Source organism: Lepidochelys kempii, chromosome 5, assembly GCF_965140285.1.
Source record: "Lepidochelys kempii isolate rLepKem1 chromosome 5, rLepKem1.hap1, whole genome shotgun sequence".
Lineage (NCBI taxonomy): Eukaryota > Metazoa > Chordata > Testudines > Cheloniidae > Lepidochelys > Lepidochelys kempii.
Genome location: NC_136384.1, coordinates 117,049,264 through 117,074,063, shown reverse-complemented (window position 1 = coordinate 117,074,063; position 24,800 = coordinate 117,049,264). Strand labels below are relative to the sequence as shown.

Genomic DNA, 24,800 nt, shown 5'->3' with positions numbered 1-24,800 from the left:
TTGTAAAACTAAAAAAAAAGTTTCACTGTTCTGAAAAATCAATCTCTATCTCCAATATATATTTTATTGGCATGCAAATAATGGTTCAGAATTTATTATTGATTTAGCTAGCTATAAAAAATACTTGCTTTATGATCCCAGCTCTGGGAATTGCAGGGGATTATTTAGGCGCTTATCAAACCATGTACTATGGGGACATTTCTAGTCCACGAGGCTTGGGAGTGGGCCTGCTTGCATTTGGAATCATAACAAAGATTAATCTTTGGAATCTGTCACAGTGCAATGGACAAATCTCATTTGTTTGACCAGATTCAGAAGACCTGCCTCTTGGATCAGCACTTATCTCCTAGCCAGAAGGTCAGGAGCCAGGTTCTGAAGTTGGGGAATTATTTTTGGGTGTGTGTGTGTGCCAACCAATACGTTACCAGCTGTTGACAGGATTACACCAACTGTTTTTACACTGAGCTAAGAGGGTTCCTACAGAGATTCTTTAATGAGATGAACATAAAAAGAATGTCATGGATGATTCGTAGAAACTGTGTAATTAGTAATGAAGCATTGGGACCTGCAACACCCACATGCCATTTATACTATTACTAAACCCATGATTTTATTATAGAATAGCAGTATAGTCATCTGGTTATGAGTCCCTCTTTTTTTCAGGGATGGCAGGTAACTTTATACTTCCAGAAAAGTGGATATGGAAGGTCTGAGGTTTTGTGAATTGATTTTAAAAAAATGAAGAAAAAATTCAAGTGGAACATTCTAAAACTGGCAACGCATTGGTTTTAACTTTTGCAAAATAAAATAAGTTTCTGTCTGTTTTTTCCAACCAAAAGGGAACAGAAACTTGCACATTTCCACAGCGTTTTAAATTCGAGACCTTGTGAGGCCAGATGCTCAGTTGGCGTAAAATCAGCATAGCTCCCCACTGAAGCCATTCCTGAATTACACCAGCTTAAGATCTGGTCTGTGCGATCCTTACTAATTCTTCCTGTCTATCTCAATCTTTTGCATACTGCAGTATGAACAAAATGTAGCTTTTTTTATGCATATGAGAATTGTAGAAGTTAGAGAATGATAAGACCTTTCAAGACATCTTTTCATCCCTCTGCAAATGCAAGATTTTTCCTAATAGTACATTCTCCAGTGTTTTGCTAATTCTACTTTTAAATGACTCAAGCATTGATTAATCAATAAAGTTCAGCTTTTATATTCCCGTTTGTCCCCCAAAAGGAAAGGTTTTGACCCATAAGATTAAAGGATGCTGGTGAATCATTCTTCTGTCATCTGTGCTGTCAGCGTTTCTGTGGGAATAGTGTTTGCTGGTTAACCAGTGCTACAAAGGAAGTACAAAATATTGTTATCTGCTCCACAAAAATTGTTGCCTTAAAAACATTTCTTGCTACCTAAAAGGTGCTAGCTCTTTTTATATTAAATGCACTGGGAGTTGAAGTGTAGTTCCTAATAAACAGGTGTCTACCATATCACAATGGATCCTTTAGCTGGCAGACTCAGAAGAAAGACCCAGGGACTGAATGAATTTACACTTTCATCTCTCAGAGGTAGCTCTTCCAAGTCAGGAAGGGCTGTGGAAAGTCTTCCCAGGGAAACCCAAACCAAGTGAAACGCTTTGGTGCTAATTGTACGGCCCTGCTGTCCTGGGGGGTGGGGTGGTGTTGCTGGCTAACCCTTTCCCCTCACCAGACATCTTCAAAGACCATTTAAGGGGTCCTTTCCCCTCTCTCCCACTCCACGGTGGGTCTTCTGGGGGGTCTGGTAACCCCCAGCCTCCATTATGCAGCTGCATGACATGAAACATTCCCTCCACCACTACTAGTGGCTGCTCAACAGAGGTGGCCCAGGTAGTGGGGAGGGTGTTCTTTCCATGACTGTTCAGTGTCCTCAGTCCACTTCCCAACAGACCGGCGTCCCCAACACAAAAACCTACCACCACATTTGAATCTCGTTGGCACCTTTGTGGGCAGTCAGCATCAGGTCAGAGACTGCAAAGACTGAAGAGGTGCTGGGTCCTGTCATTCCTACAGGTGGTCCTTTCAGGACAGGGCTGAGTTGCAAGAAGCTTGCATGGCTATTGTCCCTACTGTTCTGCTGCCGGCAGTATGTGTGTGCGTGTACAGGCCAGGACCACTACGGGTGACTGTGTGTCGTGATCCATGGCCGAATGCATGTTGCAAACACTACAAAATCTGCTGTGGTTCAGGTTGTGTTTGGCCGGGTACTGCAGCTGGCTGCAGAAGGTAGTTAAACCAAAGCCATCAGACTGCTTTCTGCAGTGTTAGCTCTGGTCATTCTCTCCCCTATGCTGATCGGCTATTGGGCTTCAGCCCCCTCTCTTCCCTTGCCTTTCCATCTAGCTAATCCTCTCCCACCAAAAGGATTTAAATAACCAAGCCAAACCAAAAAGCTGTCCGATCTCACATGACCTTTACCATCATTGCACGGTTCGCTCTGCGTGTCCGTATTATTCCTTTCTCCCATCGTGTTGCCTGTCTTGTCTATTTACATTGTAAGCTCTTTGGGATGGTCTCTCCTTCTGTGTCTGTACAGTGCCTGGCACAATGGGGCCCTGTTCTGGGTTAGCTCCTACGCTCTGCCATAATAAACTGGATAAATAAGGGAGGGGGCAAGGAACTTCTCCCGCATTTGTGCCCTTGCCAAGAGCCAGACGCAGTCCTCCTCCTTGCATGTAAACAGGGCAAGATCGGCAAAAGGCTTAGGCCATCAGTAGCGCTAACCTCCTCCAAGGAAGGGAGAGACCAGGCCACAGCTCTGCCTGCCCTCTGTCAGCCCGCAGAATGGGCGCTGCGTGGGGAAAGGGCATGCTGCACCTTGGGAAGGGATGTGATTGGGAACTGCTCTTGCCTGTGCTGCCACAAAGCTCCGGACAATGTTGGCCTGGATTCCGCATTGCACTAAACCTTGTGCAACCCTCTCCATTTGTGCACAGTAGGTGCATAATGCCACTGCTCTTACCCAGTAGCACGATGCTCCTGCTTTGCACAGGTGGAAGTGCCTATGCAAGGCGCGGGGCTATGGAGATTCAGGCCCGTTGCATCTGCTTCAGGCCCAGTGCCTTTGCAAGCTCCCTGTGTCCCTGTACTGTGGCGCTGTGCTTTTAAAGGTACCACGCAGCCCTTAGCTTATATTTTCAATTCTGTTGTCAGTACTTTCTTCTCAGAAAGTGGGATGGAAATAACAGGAGGTGTGAATAAGTGGAAGAAATGCTGGAAGTTAGATATTGAGCCCGTCTAGTTTAATGGGGGCACAGGAGGGGATTTTAGGTGTAGTGCCACGTTCGGTCTTTCCTAGTTGTACTACCTTATTTTAAAACCAGCTTTGTCGAATGCTTGTGCCTTGGAAAATCATTGCTAATACAGTTTCATTAAAAGCAGTACAGGCAGAGTGGAGAGACCAGTCAAGTTTCCTTTTTACTGAAGTAAAATAATATATTGTTGTAAAACAGATTACATTGATCTGCCCCAAGGCAATGTGAGGTGAAGGAAAGCTGTAGCTGCTTCAGTCTTTGGACCATTTTATGTAATTAACAAAAAGAATAAAGGTTGTGAGCTCAAATCTGTACAGTAGAGCAGCTCTTAGATGACAAGCCAAATCAAATCCTAAGAATAAAACAATTGATTTGTCTCTAGCATTTGCAGTGATCTGAACCTTGTTTTTAAAACATTCCTGGTCAAAACCTTTGGCATTGGGACCAAGTCTAAAATCCATGGCAGGTAAATGGGTACTAACCAGCTTCGATCCTGTGCTTTTTTCCTTTTTCTGGAAAACTAAACAGAGTCTCATAATCAATTTGTGTCAGTGACTGGAATACTAACACACAATTTTTGTTCCATGATTGGCAATGCATTGCGTAGAAACACTGGGTGCACTACACAAACACCTAACATCATGCACGTAATGGACAGTAGACTCTCTGTTTTTTCTTTACTTTGTTTCTTGAGGAAATATGTTGAAGTAAACCTGTTACATTTCTTACCACTTTACTGTCCTTTACTATCACTCACTTTCCCCATCTTCCTACTCTATCAAACATTTCTTTACTGACCTCTGGTCATGGTCCAGCAGCTCAGATTTCTCTATCCCTCTTACCTACCTGCACTGGTGCATCTTTGTTCTGCCAGATCACTGGAGTCTTTGTTCAATACCATCCCCTCCTCTGCTCTTGGCTCATTTGCCCCACACTTCCCACTGTTTAGTCCATCACATCAATCAGCAATCATTGCTCCCCCTTTGCATCAGTTTTCACTGTTCATGTTCCTGTGCTATTGAGCAATTCTGGTGAAAATCCATAGACCACACTGATTTTCTGCACTCCTCAATTTGTCTGCTCTTCCTTAAATTCTGCCAAAAGCCTTCCCCCCTTGATTGGCTTACATGCCTTCCCTCTGTCACCTCTTCTCTCTCTGTCTTCTTATGCACTCTTAGCTTCCTCCCCACTTTGCTTTCTGCACAAGATTTTTCTACCTTTTTTTTTTTCTCCTTTCAAGTGTCAGTATCAAGTGCAAGCTCTCCTCTTCCCATGGCCTCACCCATCTATTCTGCCTGGACCCCAAGCTATCCTCTCCTCCTTCATCCCATTCTCTGATTTAGAAGTGTCCTCCCCTACTCTTAACTTCCAGTCCCTGGATTACCTGCCCTTCCTCCGTTCAACTGATCCTCTTGATCCCATCACCTTCTGCCTTTTCAACTCTGATACTCCTTTTAAGGTGTCTCAGGCTCATCACAACAATGTTAAGGTGTCCAAATTTACTAGTTACTGTTGAAAATATTGGCCTTACTTTCTTAAGTACCATGTGCACCTGGGCATATGTGTAGCTTTTAATTAGCACATATTCAAAATGTTATGCATTGTATGCACTGTACAAACAATAATTGAATTAAACCATGTTTTCCTTTTTATTTTTGAGAGATCTACTCATTGATAAATGGCTACATATTTGTTCATGCTGAGTAGTGTGTGTGTGTGATGTTACATTCCTAACTAATTCCTTCTTGCTACCACTGTGGAAATGTCACCACGGGATAGCTAGCTACAGAAAAGGCTCCATGTAGTACATTTATAGCTAGGGAACATTATGAGCGGTAATCTTAGATGCACCAGGGTGTCTCGTTCTGTGTTTTGTTAAAATTTCCTTCCACTTCTGATCCTTTATGCACATTAGTGGCTGATCCTGTGCATAGTAAACTCAGTGGCAAAATTCCCACTAAAATCTTGGTGCAGGATCAGTCCCCAGCTGTGTTTACAATACAGGTATTCATCTGACCTTGAGTACAGGAGATCAGAACAGAGCTATTAGTCTTGATCATTATTAATATGGGTGCATCCAAGTACCTATGTTTGATCTCTGCACACTGCTGCCTTCTCAGCTAAAATCATCCAGAAGCCTGCAATAAATCTACCACTGTTTTTTGTTGGTGGTGCATCGTGCATCAGATGCAACCAACCATCTGCTTAACATTGGGCAAAGTATGTTTTGTGGGGGTTTTTTTGTTTACTTTACATTTTTATTACATGGGTTTCTTTTTTGCCCTGTCCTTTGTTTGTAAATACCTTTTTGGTTATCTTGGTTACACTAACGATCACTCTAGGTTTCTGTTATGTTGTGTTTTAGCTCATTTGTAGCTGTGTAACCTTTATCTTCTTCAGCAGAAATCTGTTATACTTACTGTCTTCCCAATGGTGAATGATTTAAAAGTTAGAGGAAAAATCTGTTTGTTTTTTTGGAATATAATGCGCGGGGGGGGACCTCTCCCCCATACACACATACATTTGCCCTGTATAATAGAATATAAGCAATATTCAAGAAGATGACATTCACCTCCAGGGGTAGGGAGCAGGTGGTGAATGCACTGCCAGCTTCCCAGAGTGTCCATAGACAATGACAAAATCAGCTTTAAATTCCAGCAGAGGCTCAATAAGAGTTATAATCTTAGATGCAGAAGTGTCTCTTTCTATTGTTAAAATTTAGTTCTGTGGCTGATTCTTTTGGCGTATGAGGGGCTGATACTGTGTGCATTAAACTCAATGGCAAAGCTGAGGGGCCCCAAAGGAATCACTGCCTCTTTCGGGTGCCTTGGCCCTAACATTCCCTGGCTACTCTGTGGACATTGCCAGTGAGATCTGAACTGTCTAGTCAAGTGGAAGTTGCACAAAAATAGGAGCATTGCAGCCAAATTCTCCAGGCAGTTTTACTGCTGCTGGGAGCCACAGCCTGGCTTCCACTGATAAAAACCTGGGGCAAAATAGAGAACACCCAAGGCAAAGTAAATACACCTGGTACAGTTTCAATTCTGGCTTTTCTTGTTAAATGTCTACCACACAGCTTACAGAATGTGTCACAGGAGTGAGTAGATGTTGCTGTAGGAAGCTGAAACGTTTACTTTTTTGAATTTTAAAATATGATGCAATCTTAACATTTCATAAATGTTGAGAGCCAGAACCTCTGCTGATGTAAATCAGCATAGCTCCATTGACTCTGTGTTTGGTTAATACCACTTGAACATCTGGCCCTGAGTATTTTGCCTTTAGATGTACTTTTTTTCCCCCCTATATGTAGGTTTAGTGCAAAAAGTATACATGCCTGATATTGGTTTATATTCAGTCTTGTACTGTTTATCACCTGGGAAGCCCACCATGGAACACCCAAATATTACTGAGTTCGACTCATCACTCCTTTCTCAGATAAAATTCCTTTTGGCTTCAGATGGGAGCTTTGCCTGGGGAAAGAGTGTTGAACGGGACCCTCTCTGAGAAGGGACCCACAGCTGTGTTTGCAGCAGAGTCGCGGTGGACAGCTGTAACTTTTTAAAGATAAATATATTATTAAGCCTGACAGTTTTAATAGATCGATAACTACATGGTATAGCAACACATATTCAGCAAAAACAATTTCTGTGGAGCATAAGCTTCACAGTCTCTGGCCTTAATGTTTATCAAGAGCCATTTATGGGTTTGCACACAGTCCTTTATGAAGCACTTATTGATTAAGTAGTGATGCCCTCTGGTCCTTGGACATGGTTGACTATTTTTCAATTAAAATAAAAGAATATCTGTGTTACAGGTTCATTTCGAGCAGTTTAAGTGTGGTGCCGTGAGAGATGCTGTTGTCCATGACAGGATGGGATTATTATGATCAAATACTCTATTTTGACTTCACCCAGTGGCCAAGAGCTTCATATGGTAGACAGCCAAGGACTGGACTTTTACTAATAGTGTAACAGGTAAGACTATTGAAATCAGTTAATTTGTTGACAGCTTCAGGACTTCTATTAACTGTGGTTGTTCATAGCATTATATATCGCTCCCCTGTTTGTTTTTTTATATTATATGGCTACTTTACTGTATTAACTCAGAGTGATGTCTGTCATTTAAATTAATCCTTCTATTTTCCAGGTGTGATAAGGCAAAGACCAGGCTTAAGATTCACATTAGATAAGAACAATACAATTTTAATCACATACCTCTGAACAATAGGAAGGAATACAAAGATGTGCTTAGACATTATATTTTCTCTGTGTGTGTGTGTGTGTGTGTGTGTGTGTGTGTCTGTCTTAAATTGTGACAAGGTAAGCACTTGTTTTTCCATAAAACCGTTTTTTACTGTGGAAATCTGTTTTCCGCAAACAGATACAAAGAGATTATTCAATTTCACTTCCAAATAGCTCATGCATTACCTGAGAAATTTTGCTTTCTTAAAAAAGAAAAATGTTTTCGACTTAATCAAAGGACAAAAATCCAATGGGATGGACTCTGCTCCCCTTGCATCTGCGTAAATCAGGAGGAGCTCTGCTGAACTCAATGGCATTGCACTAGTCTGAAATCAATGGAAGTAAGGTAAAGCTCAGGCCTGTAGAAGCTGAGAATGGCCAGGATATGTGTTGTTTTATTTCAAGAGCTTGAGAACCCTTCCTTACCTTCAGGCAAGTCTCCCTTTTGGTGCCAGGCTAATTAATCTCGCTGCTCAGAACTATCCATAGAAATGAATTTACTTAATTTGATGTCATCTGGTGTGATGAGAGTCAATCAGCCACTGCCGAATATAACCAAAATTAAGCTCATCTGCTGTGTCTCCAACAGGCATCTCAGTAGTTTGGGGGCGGGGAGTGATTCTCTGTATCTTGCTTTCCTCCCCCATGCGAGACTGCAGCTAAGCCAGATTGTAGAAACCACTCATTAGTCTGACACCATGAACAAACTGCCAGACTGCTTGGTGCTAGTGACTGTCCTCCTTGGGACATGAACCCCCATGTTTATTTGACACTGGTTAAAGTCAATAATAGTCATCGTCTTTTTCATGGCCTGGTAAAAGGGGCCATTTACAAGTCTGTTAAATTTTCTCAGTGCTGCTGTATATATGTACTTTAACAGATTTGACAAAAGAACTATTTTTGTTCTAATGAATGGGGGGAGGAGGGGAATACAGCCGGTTTACAGTTCATCAGTGCATTGGAGATAAAAAACAATAATTAGAGCAAGAGGCATATTTGTAAACCTGATTACAAACCTAATCATATATTCTGTCCTCTGAATTCATAGTCCTCTGAATTCAGAAGTAATTATTTAATGAATATATTTGTTTCAAATATTTTCACCAAAACTGTGCTGCATGTGTTATATTTTGTTACTTTGGCAGGCTCAGAAGGAAGGAAAACAGACACAACTAATGACTGAAATAAGATGGCAGTTTACAGTTTGGAGAATAAATACTGTTGTAGCGGAAATTCGTGTGGTACAGTATTGAGGAAGTTTAATGGTAGTGCTTTCTGTTAAAACAAAAACACATTGTTTAAACTCTGGGCATCATGTACTGGTCTTTTTCTGTAGCCCTAAGGTTACTTTATACTAGGTGAACAGTAGGCTATCATAGGCCTAACTCTTTTATTCCAGTTTTATTGTGGTGTAGCTCTGCTGAAATACAGTTATATTGATTTAAAACTGGAGTAATCCATTGATGAATCAGAACCATTTATGCTTAGATAATCCTTATCTCCTAACCCCCAGCTTTTTATCCACTTTATGAAAAGTCCTTGTGAAACTTAATTTGTGGACAAGATGGAAGGAAGCAGGCAGTGGTGGTACTATGATTTGTAGTCTAAGACGTTGTGTACGATATGATATATGCTGTGTCTACAAATAGATGCATCAAATCCTCCTTTCTAGCTCCTCCCAAACTTTCCCATTTTTCACTTGCCTTCCACTCCTAGCAATCCTATCTTGCCTACACTATATAAACAAAATATATTTTAAAACTGTCATGTTTTAAAAGATCCTGAAATAAAAGATGAACCACATCTTCTGTTAATCCCTTCCTCTCATACCATGATCTATACATTGTCTGGATTGCTGATTTTACTGAAAAAAGAAAAGGAGTACTAGTGGCACCTTAGAGACTAACCAATTTATTTGAGCATAAGCTTTCGTGAGCTACAGCTCACTTCATCGGATGCATGCAGTGGAAAATACAGTGAGGAGATATATATAGACACAGAACATGAAAAAATGTGTGTTTATCATACACAATGTAAGGAGAGTGATCACTTAAGATGAGCTATTACCAGCAGGAGAGCGGGGGGCAGGGGGGAAAGAAAACCTTTTGTAGTGATAATCAGGAGCAGTCTTCTTCCAAATCACCCCCAATTCGTTGTTAAACGTGGGGGGCGGGGGAGTGTGGCCGGCTGTCACCTGGACTGAAAATAATTAAGGCAGAGCTACAATAGATAGGCACTGATCAGAAATCCCCCTGTAGCTCCAGTCTGCTGCTAGGCGCAGTGTTGAAAGCTTCACCCAGGGGATGGGTGAGCAAACCCAACTATCACAAAGACTAGCCAAAGTTATTCAACCATGTTCAGATGGCTAGATACGGCAGGTGCTTACATTATCTAGAAAACTAAACACCAGATTTCTGCATTCCTCATGACTGCTACTATCACCCTTTATCTATTTGCTTTTAAAGAACCTCTTTAGATACATCTTTGCAGAATGGGCCATATCAGCTCAGAACAGGTCAGTACCTAGTACTTGCACTTCTGAAATACTCTCTCAATACAAATTTGCTTGAAATGAAATCTCATAATCCTGTTCCTGAAATTTATGTGTCAGTTAAAAAGGGGGAAGCTTCTTCACAACTTTATATCTCTTATGAGGCTTTTTATCTTTCAGGCTTTATCCATCTAGTCATCATTTAATCATCTCATCAATCATTAAATTTCAACTCCTGAGCAAGTTCAGCAGGCAGAGGAGGAAACATTACATGAAGAGAAAGTGTCAGATACATTCACCAACATGTTCACAAATAAAACTAATTAAGCTGCTATGAAAAGCTACCTAGATTGTTTCTCTCTAGGCGTTCTTCTGAACAGACTGGGTAAAGCATGTCCTAGCTGAAATGGGAAAAAAAGCCAGAATTACTATTAAAAACCAGGCTGCATCCTAAGTGCTGCATCTGCGTAGCCCTATGCTTTGGGGGTGTTTGACATCTGAACAGCCATCTGAATTTTGGTCTGTACCTGGGAATAGGCAAATAGGTTCTGGGTTTTTTTGGAACCTGTGTCAGATCAAACTTTAAATCAGAATGTTTGGATAATGCCCTCCCAGCTTCTCTATTTTTATTTTTGAACCCCTCTGCATTTCTTGTTTCTGGCCAGCACTGTGATAGGATTGCTGAAAATATTCTATTTCGACTGGATTTCTAGCCTGACAAGCTCAAGATTTCAAGATAATTTTTGCAGAGAACAGAGGATCAGAAAATCATCTAACTGTCTGGGTCGTTGTCCATACCGAATTGTTCACCTGGCTCTTTAGAATAATGGCATCTTTTTCTTCATTTGGGATTTCCATAGTTTTGGGTCGTTCCCCTCCCCATCCTGATCCCTTATTGACCAGCATATTGTACCATTGTAATGAAAAAGACACTTTACACTCGCCTCTTGAAAAGTTTCCTTCTTTGATCGGATGAGAATGAAAGACTGATAGAGTATGTTTGGTATGATGCAGCTTGATGCTGTTGTTTTAGCTATGGGTACATCTTTGTTCCCATTACAAAATGGAAAAGAAAATGCTTGGCCATCAGAACATATCGAGCTAAAAATCAGTTTCTTATAAAGTTCCTAATCCAGAATTGCACAATAGTTCATGGTCTGTCAAGTAAATAATACGCATTTTAAGAAGTCCCTAAATATGTGTTTGAAATGATAGGTCTTAGCACCTTTAGATGAGCTGTCATGGTCTATTGGGTAAATTCTGTGTGTGTGTGTGTGTGTCTATGTCTCTCTCTCTCTCTCTCTCTATAGCCTTACTATATAGTTATACAATGAAATGTCTTTTAAAATGTCCTTTGGAACCTCTGTGTCTTGTCAGATGGAATACAATACATATTTTAAAAATTATATGAATTCTGAAGGGGTTTTTTATTAACATTTTATGATTGAAAACAAAACAAAACTAGATAAGAACAGTATTAAAGACGCTTGAAAGACAATAATATGTGTGTGTTCTCTTAAGCCGAGGAATTCAGAATTTATGCATTAAGTTAGTCCAGCTCACCTTATCTAGGAATTGCAGATGTTGCCTTGAGCCTTTGTTACAGGTCTCAGGATGGTGGGATGACCTTACAGACCATACCAGCTTCACTAGCTTAGTAAAACAGGATAAATTAAGGATGAATTTCAACCTGTGCACCAAAAACTGGTCTCAATAATGAATAGGTATTGCTTGTATGGAGTGAAGACAGAATGATACAACATTGTAAAATGTTTCATTTTGCTCTAACTCCTTTGCCCAAATCTCAGCTGCCTGAATTTCTGCTAGGTCTAGGATCTTTCTTTAATGGACACAATAATGTTCTGACACCGCTATTATTGACTCTTATCTTACTTCACAAGTAGTCCTACTGAAATCAAACGAGATAGCTGCTACTACTCTTAGACCGTACCTTACACCTTCCTGTGCTGCTGACACATCAGGCAGTCCTGTTCCTCTGTTGATTACAGTCGCCTGCTAGTTCCTCCCAGGTAATGCCAGTGCCTTCAAAATCCACTATCAGTGCCTTCTTCCCGTTCTTCCGTGGCTTTCCTCATGTTCTCTCTCCTTCCTTGGGCACCCAGTTCAATGCTTGCTTAGCATGTCTTCCATCTTCCATACAGTGTACGTGTCCCAGCCATCTGAACCTTTTCTTTGATAATATTTTCTAAAATGTCCTTCTGTCATTTGTTTTGTCTTTCCATGAAAGCATAGTATCTTCCTCAACCATCTGTGATGGCAGCCTACAATCTCTTTTTGTTAGCACTCTAATTGTCCAAGTTTCTGCTCCATACTGTAGCATGCTCAGTACAATTGCATGGTATAATCTGACCTTTAGTTTGGTGTGGAGATCTCTGTTTGACCCTATATTGTTCATTGTCCCCAAAGTAGTTTGCTTTTCCTAATCTCATATGGATATCTTCATCACAGCCATTTCCAAATGTCATCACGTTCCCCAGATAATGGAACTCTTCAACTTTTTCAGTTTCTTTTCCATCCACATACATTCATATGCATCTGTTGTCCCATTTCTTATCTTCATAATCTTGGGTTAGTCTGCATTTATTTTCAGTCCAATTTTTGCTCTTTCCTGATCTATCTCTAATATAAGGCTAATCATTTTGTTCTCCATCATATTTAAGCAATGTCATCAGCAAAGTCAAGGTCTCATAACTCATCTCCACTAATCCATTTCACACCTGCTTCATCACCCAGCCTGTTGGTAATGCAAAGCTAATTTGTGATCACATGCACCCTTGTCTAACTCCAGTCACAATATCGAACCACTCCCCCAGATCTGTATCCGATCATACCACCCATCCACTTCCATCATAAACTCCTTATTATGTTGATCAGTTTCTCTGACATCCCATAGATTTTAGCAATATTCCACAAATTCTCTCTGTGGATACTATTTAACACTTTCTTAAAGTCAATAAAGAGGATTAAGATAGGTTTTTGCCAAGTAATAGCTTTTTTCAGTGTAGGCAACTTCATTGCACAGGTCAGCAACAACTCTGCTAGCTGGGAAAGAGTCACTGGCACAGCAACAGAAGGCATCTGAACTGATAATGATGAATGGCTCTTGATTCTCTTTGGCACAAACACCCTAAAGACAGGAGGCAGGCTCTTCCAGCACAAGAGGATTCATAAACTCACATAGACATCACCAGACAATGTGACTGTCAACCAGATAGACCATGTGCGTATATCTAGCAGATGGGAATCTTCTCTGAGGGCTGTCAGCATTAACAGAGATGATGACGTTGGCTCAGAATGTTATCTTTTAGTGACAACGTTACAACTGAAATTAAAAAAATCACAAAGACAGACAAAAATTGTTCTCGCAATAAAGATGTTCAGGGACAAAGAAACGTAGATCAGATTCCAGTGTTTTACAGGACCAGGCTGGTGAAAGTCTGAAAGATACATGGTCTAACTAAAAGAAGATGGTAGTTAACAAAGCAGAGGAAGTAGTGGGCCATCGAAGAGGGTGGAAGAAAGATGCATGGTATATATGTGGAATATGGGGAGCGATTGACTAGAGGAAAGCTGTGAAGACAGAAAAGGAACAGTACAAGACATAGGCAGAATTCTTAGAGGCAGATGCAAGATACAGAGAAAAGGACAAAGAAATAAAGATAGAAAGATAGAAATACCTAGATCCAAGAGAGGACTGCAGAGGCAGAAGAAGCAGTGCAGGGGGAGACTTCAAGTAGTTTTGTAGAGTAGTGAAAAACCTCTCATGAAGTATCAGACCATCACAGATAATGCCCATCAGGGATTCTCATGGGTGGATGTTGAAAACTTATGAAGAACAAGCCAGATGATGAAGAGAGTATTTCTCTTCCACATTAAACTGTCTCGAGCCAATGATCATTCACAGATTAGAGAGAAATGCCAATTATAAGAAGGGACCAGTAACACTCAGTAAAATTAAAACAGCCATCAAATGCCTCAGATAAGGGAATGCTCCTGTGGTTGACAGAATTCAAGCAGGGATACTGAAGGCAGGAGGCAATATTCTGATGGAGCAACTAACAAAACTCTGTAATGAAGTATGGATGAAAGAAAAGTACCACAAGACTGGAAAAATGCTACCATTGTGGCATTGCCAACAAAAGGATTATCTTTGTGCTTGAACTGGAGTGGTATTGTACTGCTATCAATCCCAGGCAAAGTAGATGATGTTGTGAATAAAAGTTCTCTCTTTGCCAGATTATCAAAAAGATGCTGATTGGGGAAAAATGCCATTCTACTACTCGATGTGTGTAATGACCCAAAATCCTAATGGAGTAGGGTAGCATATGTTCCGTATTGACATAGCACATTATTTGGATTCCTCCCTCTGATAATTAGATTATCACAGATTGGTCCAGAGTGTCAGGGAGTCATAATCAGTATCTGGATGCTTCTCCCTTCCCCTTTCCTCCTCTCCCCTTCCCTAAGCTGATAGCATAGGACAGAATCTGGGCTCTGTGTGGTACTTATTATGGGTGGGCTTTTTGACTGTATAGATAAAAATGCACTTAAACACATGCACACCCCTATTTGAAATTCTGGACCAAAATTTGCAATAATATATTTTGCTGGGATTTCAGAGTACCCATAGGTGAATCTCGGTCCTTTCCTATCTACATTCATGTTGTAGAATGCAGCACTGTAATAACCACATTCTAAACTGGAAGAAAAGAATAATGACAAATAGTAACGAATTCTATGCAGTTGCAAGACTGATCCTATTACTGTTTTTCTGGCATAGATGTGTTCCAGCAAAGTAGGTGGGCAGGTCAATTTCTTACTGCATATTGGGAATTCTTCTGCTACTTTGATTACATTAGTTCTACTTCTGCTTCCCACAGTGGAGCTAAACATTTATGGAATTGTTTTGTAACTGACATATGCTCTTCTCTCAGATAAACCACACAGTGTATTAATTTTTACTAGATTTAAACATGTGAAAGAATAGCTAAATTCAGCCTAAGTGCTTACTTTACTGTGTAGCTTAAACTGATCCCTGTTGTCCTTGAATGGTGAATGCTTTAGAATGGAAGAAGGAAGGAAGGTGTTCCAGGAACATGCAGTCTCTACTGTTCATGAACTGTAAGCATTTGGTAAAGGGCCTTTTCGTTTCAGGGAGGAGGGAAGATTAGCTGTGGGGAGATGCATTCACACAGAGATTGAAGAGCTCAAGCTAGTACTTAGGTGAACTAGATTGATTCGTGGCTGCCATTTTAGATCAGCTTTTATTTTACTCAAACTGTCAAACAAGTGTCACTGCATTTTTTTTTTATTTTTTTGTTTTGGGGCTTGGATAAGATACCTGAATACTGAGGGGCAATCTTTTCAAAGTTAGATGTGAGCAACTGCACTCATGTATTTAATTACTCCTAGGGGAATTCTGCACCACTGTGCATGTGCAGAATTTATGTCCCCTGCAGATTTCTTTACTTCCCTGCAGAAAAATGACTTTGTGACAGGGAAGCAAAGGGAAGCCACAAGAGCAGTCATACGACCCTCCCAAGCAGTATGTTTTGGGTGCCCAGAGCAGCCAGCAGAAAGGTAAATCACTGTGGGGCAGGGAAAGACCTGGCTGGTGGCTCCTTTCCTGCGCTGGGCTCAGCTGCGAGTCCCAGCTGGGCTGGGGAGGATGGGACTTCCTCTTCCCTTCCATGGCATCCAGGGCCAGGTCACACCCACCCCCAGATTTCTCCTCCCGCTGCAGGAAGCTCTGCAAACTGCCCCACCCCATGCTTCCCGCACCCATCGCTCCTCAGCTGCGGGGGAGGGATCATTGTACAGGGAGCTGCTCCCCCATCCACCCAACCCCTATGCATCCAGATGCCCTCATACCCAGCCCCTCCTGTTGAGCTGAGCCCCCCAAACTCAGAACCCCCCTCAGAATTCAGAACTCACCACTAAGTCTGTGTCCCAGGGGGAGCTGCACAGTGATCTCCCATCTCTGTGCAGCCAGTGGCCTGTGCTCCCCAATGCCATGCTGGAGTCACTACCAGGCAAGTATCAGCAGGTTTCATGGTAAAATTTTTGCAGCTTTCTATTTCTGAAATCACAAAATGCTGTAAATCCCACAAAATAACCTCTTGTAAGATTTCTATCCTGATATTGAAGCCAAAGAGCTCCAGATAGGTTGTGGCTAATGCTCATCCAATTCTGAACCTCTAGATATTTGTCCATCATTATTTTACACATCATTTTTACCATAATTTCAAATATATTTGGTAAAACTTCAAATTTAATTATGGCTGTGGCTTGCTACACATTTTCTCACACTCCGTTTCAGCATTAAAGCTCAGGTCAGATTTTCAAACTTAAGATGACAAATCATAGACATGTAAAGCCACATTTAGACAGAAATCCACTTGGAAACAAAACTCAGTCAATAGTGAGCTCTGATCTCTCAGCAGAATAATAGTTTATTGTTGAAACACATTAACTGTGTGTATATGTGTGACAAAAACATATTGTGTTAAACTGTTTATGTTAATCAGAAGTTTAGTCAAATAAAGGCTTCCCCCCCACCAATCCCCACAAAAGAAAATGCTCAGGTTAGCAGTAAATTATAATTTTCTCTCATTTGTGCTCAATTTGCCCATAACTCACTCATGCAGTCTACTCTATTGAGTTATGAAGCTTTCACACTCCTGAGATAAAACCATAACTCATTCCAATCAATGAGACGGATTCACTAATGCATTTGTACTTGGAAGTAATGTTGTCTGAAACCGTGTTCTCTAATTAATCAGCAGGCAGTTTACTCCTGGGGGAATTCTGTGCTACTGCGTGTGCGCATAATTAATAAGCCGTGCATATTTTTAATATTTTGAGCTGAAAAAACTGCTTCTGAAATGTTGCTGTAGTTCCACCTTTTGCCCACCAGAGGGCACTGATAGAACACAGCAGCAGCTCCCAACCAGCTAGAGAAGAGAGTCTGCCTTCTTCACAGCACCTGTCAGGTCAGGTCAGGAGATGGGCTATGGGAGACAGACAGCATGGGGTGGTGAGGGGGTCAGATGGGCTCATAAGAGCTAGTGGAGGATGACAGACTGGAGCAGAGGCTGAATGGGAGTGGAGGCACAGGGCCACACAGTGATGCAGTTCAGAGCTACATAGTGACAGAGGGTTGCCGAGTGGGGGCACATAGAAACATGGGAACGGGAGAGGGGAGACAGGGCCACATAGGGACAGGGTATGTATTAGGGGAGGCACAGAGACACGGGGATGGGGGAGAGGGTACAGAGTGACATAGGGACAGGATAAGGGGGTGTCTGAGTGGGCGTGGAGGGACAAATGTGGACAGGGGATGCAAGGACTCATGGGGGTGCAGGAACACGTGGGAACAGTGGCAGATGTGCCTGACTGAATGGGAGAGGCTAGGGGTAAGCCAAGGTCTGCATGGGGAAAGTTCCCTAACAATCCCTCCCCACCCCGACAAAAAAACTGTTCCATACTTTTCCCACCCACACCCAACAACCCTCCAAGTTCACAACCAGGCTCCTTCCCAGCAATTTACTTCCCTCGTCCTCAGCTCCTCCATTACCCCTGACTCCCCCAAGCCTTTGCACTGCTTCTGTACAGGATATACAGTTCTGTAGTGTAGTTTAAATTAATTATTACTCAGAGTTTTGTATTTTTATGCCTAATAAGGAATCTATTTGTCAAAAAAAAACATTTCCTGACTCTTTTTTGTCTGTATTGTTACAGACATACTTGCTGACAGGTATTTTGAAATAAATGACCAAAAATAATTGAAACTGGTGTGATTATATTGTGTTATTCTGACAAATAAAATATGCAGAATTTTAAAATATTAGCACAGAATTTTTAATTTTTTTGTTGCAGATTTTTTTAATTTTTGGCACAGAATTCTCCCAGGAGTAGCAGTTGTATTAATTACTCTGTTAGTTCCAAAGGACTAATCACACTATACGCACTGTGCAGTACTTACTTATGTCTTTATGCTTTGCTTAATCAATATCTCAACATCTTCAAGCTATCACAGACAAGCATGCAAATTTTTATCAATAACACTTCAAGTTAGAAATATTTTGGTATGCAACTTTTGTGTCTGTAAAGCAAATAAACTTTTGCTGGTGTAGCAATGTTAGTTAGGGGAGTGATTTTTTTTCCCTTCCACATTTCTATACTGATAAAAGCACTAGTGTACATGAAGTCACACCAGTTAAAAATAATTTTGCGGGTATAGCTTATTTTGCTTGCCAAACCAGTATCGATTAAACTGGCAAACATCACTTTTTTTTGCCAGTATAAGCTGTGTCTCCCCTAGGAAGGTTTGCTGGTACAGCTATGCTTGTATAGATGTATTGGCAAACCTTATTTAGAGTAGACCTGGCCTAAGTAAATGAGTTCTAAATGTTACACTGCAATGATATTTTAGTTGGAAGAAAAGAGAAAATGTCCAATTTCCAATTAGTACAGGAATGGCATGTGTAGCCACTTATTTTCCTCGGTCTGTTTAAAGGTATAGTGTCAGCATAAAAACATATTTAGATAAATATCAAGCTACATCAATCAGATTACATTAGAACTTAAAAATGAATGAATCTGTACCACTCAAGTTTATTTATTAGCATTTTGTGTTTGTTTAATTTTTGCATTTCACTCATTTGGATGACAAACTAGACTGTTCTGTTCCATTTTTGTGTCTAGTCAGTTTCACTTTTTGATTTTCTTACTATACTACTGCATTATTTGGGCTCCCAACATTTATTTTATTTATATTTATTTTCTTTACAGAGTCATGTAATCTCCCTACTCACTTTAGCTAAATCTTAAAATTCTTAATGTTTACTCAGACCTACTCCAAGGTGAGTTTTACAAGAGTAGTAACTGAATAAGGAATTTGAGATTTTGCTCAGTTATGTTCAAAACTTTTTTTTATTTAAACCTGACATAAGATCACACTGTTCTTTTCACAAGAAATCTCTTCTCACTGGGCTAGAAAATCGTATAGATATGCAATCTCTTGTTTGGTTTTTCTGTTTTGGGGGATTATTATTGATCCTTATTTAGTGTAGGGCTAGATCTATAGCTTCTAATTCACAACTCTGATGGTTTTCTACAGTCCAGGATATGTTACTCTATCAGTACGTTATTCCATTTTCTTTAGGTAAAACAAATGCAGCAATAAATTTGTTTTCACCAGCACAATGATGAATAGATATCTTGTATGACAGACACCTCAGTTGTCATTGCTCAGGAGAAATTAGTGCAGCATATGAAACAGCATGCAATACAATTGCCTCTCTCTTTTTCTTGGTTTGTTTTTGCATGTGGACTATTTACACAGCTCAGTTGTTGTTATGCGCCATTTAGAGCTTCTCCGTTGCAATATTTCATGTAATGTGGGAACAAATGAGACCTTACGAGAAAAACTAAAGAATTCCTATTCTTCACAATTTGTATAATGTGATGCAGAACATGACTTGAGTTACATTTTGAAAAGTAAAGATAGCTCAGATTAAATAGGAAATAATAGAGTTTAGAAGCTTTTGTGTTTCCCAGAAGTACAGTGTAATGAATATGTTGGCTCCTCAAATCAAAATGCATTCTGGAAGTACCAACTGGAGGAGGATATAATCAGTCAGAGGCAAGAGAGTTATGACAGAGTTTGGATTCCTGGGGTAGTAATTTGGGCTTTTGAAAGAACAAAGGAGCCCCTTCCTCATATGCCTGATCCAAAGCCAAATGAAGTTAAAGGAATGACTCCATTGACTACAGTGGGTTTATCAGGTCCTGAATCTGGATGGGTAGTTCATGCAGATTGAATTCTTTGACATAAACCTGGATAAGGAACCCCACTTGAACAATCTGAGAGGCACAGTCTTCTCCTTTGTGTCAAACCAAAGATGTCCTCTATCGTAGTTTTAATTATTTTATAATGTACTTTGTAATCTAAGCATGGCACCTGTGAGCTATTTGAATAATAGGGTATGGGTGTGTCTACACAAACAGTTAGATCTCACCAAGCCTGCCAAGCACTATCTGTCCCTTTGGACCTTGCTGATGAACACTACCAGTTCACAAATGTGCTGTAATTTCATCCCGTTTCAAAGCAAGGTAGATCAAAAGACACTAACTGTTAGTGCATGTCAACAGTGTCCACATGGATGGTTAGTGTGCAGCAGGCTAGTGCTGGGTAGGTTCACACCCCAGCTTGCTGCAAACTAAATTTGTGTGTAGACAAGCCCTATGTGGCAACCAGATTGAATTTCATATTTCTCTTTGTTTCTGCACTATGCATGTAAAGGCTATTTAAGGTCCCTGGAGCTGGATGTGAATATGAATAAGCTAGGCTATATGCTCGGGGAGGGGGGGTGGATCTCAGAGAGAAGGAACCTGAACTTAGTTCTCAGAGGAGGTTGAATGAGGAACGGAGGAAACAGTCTGATATCCAGTTAAAGGTGAGAAAGTTTTGATTCTCTTGTGCAAACGGTGCCAGAAAGGGACTGGCACGGGTCAGTGCAGATGCAATGTGAGTTAGATGATCCTAGGGGGTGCTAGGCTTTGTGATGGATGTCCATTTTCAGTACATGATTTACTTATGAACAGGATTTTAGCACCTGATCAGAAGCAAGTGACAGGCCACGTATGGGGGGGGGGGGGGTAGAAGGAGATGGTATTGGGCACAGAAGCTTTTCCACATAGAAGACAGTGGAGAGTAGATGGGGTGGGGGGTGAAGAACGTTTCTTCTAATGTAGAATGATGCAGAGTGGGGCAATATGTATAGGCGTATGTATGGTGACCTGCCAAAACAAAGGCAGGAAAGTGGGATCTGCATTTCTGCAGCCCTGTGTAATAGAGGTGGAGGGATTCAATACAAAGCTGCTTCACCATTCACAGAAATGATGTCACTGCAGAGAGAATCCCAAAAATTAAAGGAAAAGGCACAAACCAAAAATAGCACCAAAACTTGTATTTTTTTTAAAGAAAACTTCCATTGTATTATGGAGATAAGGCCCCCATCTCTGTACTGGTCTCTTGATCAATAATGCCCAGCTGAGGTATCTTCTGCTCCCTTCTGCTCTTTGTATAGCCAATAAAGAATCAACACAGTGGATCTTATTGAAGGTTGTAGTTTTCATGAGATATCTCTACAAACATATAGCACGTTGTAGTTGTGGGTCATAGTGATACCACAGACTGAGATGTCCTGGAAGCTAAATTTAGATTATTAGAAAGATTTATGTTGCCTTATCTGGAAAGCTTCTAGTTCTATATTCAGGGAAACATTGAATGAAACTGAAAGGCAGGAAATTAGAAACCAATAACAGGAAACACTTTTTTTAATAGGACACACAATTAACCTGAGGAACTCATTGCCACAAAATAACATTGAGTTCAAAAGCTTAGTCGGATTATTTATTTATAATATACACACTCTCCAAAATTATGTTTGCAGACCAGATAATAAAATATCCGGCTACAAATCTTCATGTCACAGGATATGAGCCAATCCCTAGTTCCTCTAGTTCAGGTAGAAATTCCCCGAGAGGCAGGTTTTAACAAAACTGTTTACTACCGGTTTTCTTGCACCTTCCTTTTAAATGTCTAGTACCAGCCATTGTTGGAAACAGCCTGCTAGACTAGCAGGTCCATTGGTCCCATAGGGAATGTTAATTCCTCTGTTTGTATAACAGTGTTTTTTAGACTGAGGGAATCTAGTACTGACTGATATTCTGTAGTATACAAATAACAGCTGGATTCCCACAGAAATCAAATATATGCAAAAGCTGAAAACACCTGAAAATGAATGCTGGTTGCTTACCAGTAGTTTCATTATCTGCAAATACCACTCCAAGAAGCGTTAACATGACTAGAGAGTGGAATGATTTTTTTTTAAAGCAACACTGGTTCACATAAATCAACAATGAACAATAGAAACAGATAAGTTAAAATTCTCTTCCAGCCCCTTAGCAGACACTTCTGGTGAAAGGGGATGGCATCTGTAGAAACATTCACTGAGAATAAATGATACCTTTTGAGATCTTACTCTTTAAATATTTCAGAGTATGGCATTGGCTGGATAAAGCTAATCTGAGGATTGTTGCTCTTGGTATACACTTCTGTGGACGTGGAAGTCACAGTGCAGCGTGGTAGCCAAGCAGTAATAGAACTCAGGTACCGTAACTAGAGCTGTGAAGGGGTAGAAAAGGTTCAGTCCTTAGGATTTGAGCCAATGCTATCTCTGGGGATGGAGTCATGTTCCTCTATGAACAATCAGTAGGTCATGAAGACTATGATTCATACCCAGACCAGGAAACCATCATCATCTCTAAATTATGCTGCTTACCTGCCTCTAAGCCACAGGAAGGAACATATACTCATCAAGGACCAGTGCTGCCTTTGGGCCAGCTGGGGTAAATCAGTGTAACTTCATTTTCTTACCTTATATAATTATTATGAAGTTCTTAAAATGTTTGAAATAGTCTCTGCCCCAGTCATGTTTTAGTTTGTCAACACTAACCAAAAAAAAAAAAAAAATCCAAAACAAAGCACTAAAGGAACACTAAAGGAAATTAAATGGGCATAGCTGTCTTTCTGTCTTTCCTTTGTGAGCTCATAGTTGGTTTGTGAGTAGCAGCTGAAGTACATTCTGCTACTTTGGGTGTTTATGTTATTGGGTTTACTTAGTCACACATGCTGTCCTTGGGTGGCTGGAACTCAGTTTGCTTTGTTCTTTATAAATGTGAATTGGTTTCAAATCCCTGCCTGTCGTCATTTGGAGCTCTGAGTCTAGAGCTGGTTGGAAAGTGTGTGCCCCCAACCACCCACTCAACCTCTATTCTGTTTTTGCAAAATTGTTTGAAAAGTTTTGTTTTTGTTCCAATGAGAAACACAAACAGATTTTGGAATCTGGAAAGTTGCTGCAATTTGGAATTGTCATCCTCTGGTCAGCTGTAACTGAGTCTTGTGGGTAAGATACAGGGCAGTGACTCGGAATTCCAGGGTCAATTTCTGGCTCTGCCACAGACTCTCTGTGTGATCTTGGGCAAATTACCTCATCTCTCTGGGGCTCATACGTAATCTGGAGATAATACTTCCTTTCTCCATGCTTTATTCTGTTTATTTTCATTGCAAGCTCTTCAGGATGAGGACAGTCAGTTATATGTCTATACGGCATCGAGCCCAATGGGGCCTTGATCTTGGCTGAGGCGTTTAGGTGCTTCCGTCATACAAATAATTAACAGTGATAATTCATTTTATTCAGGTCCTCCTGGATGGGCTCTCATTTTCCTTTTCTTTTTAAGTGGAAATCACACAAGTTGTGGTGAGGAGAGATTAGTCCTATGTTCTGACCACAGAACAGGCAAAGATAAAGCAAATTTTCTGACGCTATAACTCACCCCATGCGCCCCACCTCTAGCCTGGAGGAATAATTTGTATGGGTGAAAAAACTATTTATTCTCATGCTCATTCAGCATGGCCTCTCAGCTAAGAGTGCAATTAAAGATGTCAATTCATGAGATATGGAACTTGACCAAGGCCACCAGTTCATTTCCAGTAGGCCACCAAACAGGCAACTGATTGTAACAATTTTCAGTCACTGCTGACCGGAGGAAATGTCAGATACCAAGAGGCAAAAGGCTCCATATGCCAATGATATATCTACTTCTTATGATTCTTTCTTCCTAGAAGAAGCCTAGTTTCCCTGGCATTTCTTTTCACATGCTTTTGTGCTTATGTAGCTGTTTTATACAGCAAGTAGGTGTGGATGAACATTTAAGCCACCATTTTAAACATGATTTTGGGAGCCTGTTTTTGAGTGCCCCACTTGAGACACTTGGGTGTTGATTTTCCAGAGGTGTACATCATCTGCACCTTCCTATGACTTGCTCTGAAGTTGTGAGTGCTCAATCCTTCAGAAAATCAGGCCTACGCTATGTCAAATTGGACAGTCAAAATTGCTGCCCACTCCTTAAATTTTGGCTAGTGTCTGATATTGAACTGGAAATAGAAAGAATAGGCTGGTTTGAAAATGGATGGAAACCAATTTTAAAAACCTAGTGTATGAGAGAGAGAGAGAACATCTGATTTGTATAAATCTTGATACGTTTGACTCTTGCTAAATTGAGAGTGCCCTCAATTCCAAGCCAGTCAGTCAGAGTTGAGGATATTTAGAACTTTCCATCAGGTGCTCAGTGCCTCATAGGTCTCCATTTAAAATGGTGGTGAGTTTGGCAGGCAATCTTCTGCACTCCCATCACATAGTGTGAACTCACTATCATCCCATTTCATTGTCAATGTGTGGTTGTGGAAGAACAGGCACTTGAGCTCCATGGCCTTCCTCTCCTTAGTGAATATGGCTGCAAGGCAAAGAAACAACCTGTTGAAACCTTGAAGTCCAAACACATCTTTGAGGGAAGCTGCTCCAGTGGGTCAAATTCAACCCTGGAATAAGCAAATGCATTTTCCTATTGATTTCTATGGAGGTTGCAACTGCATTAACCAGGCAGTAATTTGATGTACATTATATCTTACCGATAAGGGTCCCTAAACTTGTGAAAGATTCTGGTTCAGATTTGGTCATCTCAAGCAGATTGTTAAAATATTTAGTAACAAGAATTCTTCCACAATGAGAGCATAAGAATTTTATTAGTGAATACTGCTCTCACCAGCTACAGTAATTGGAGTCTGGATGATGCTCAGGCCACTAGTATCTCCCAGAAATTCTGTTCTAGTCAGGTTTTTATACAGGAC

At 40.7% G+C, this 24,800-nt stretch overlaps 1 protein-coding gene across 2 annotated transcripts in view; it reads left to right on the top strand.

Moving 5' to 3' along the window:
* Positions 1–24,800, top strand: part of LINGO2 (leucine rich repeat and Ig domain containing 2) — a 766,946-nt gene that overhangs the window by 520,255 nt on the left and 221,891 nt on the right. For both annotated transcript variants that reach the window (XM_073345577.2, XM_073345578.2), the window contains one exon: positions 7,104–7,263. The gene's annotated coding sequence lies outside the window, so the exon portion shown is untranslated. The remainder of the gene's footprint in view (positions 1–7,103; positions 7,264–24,800) is intronic.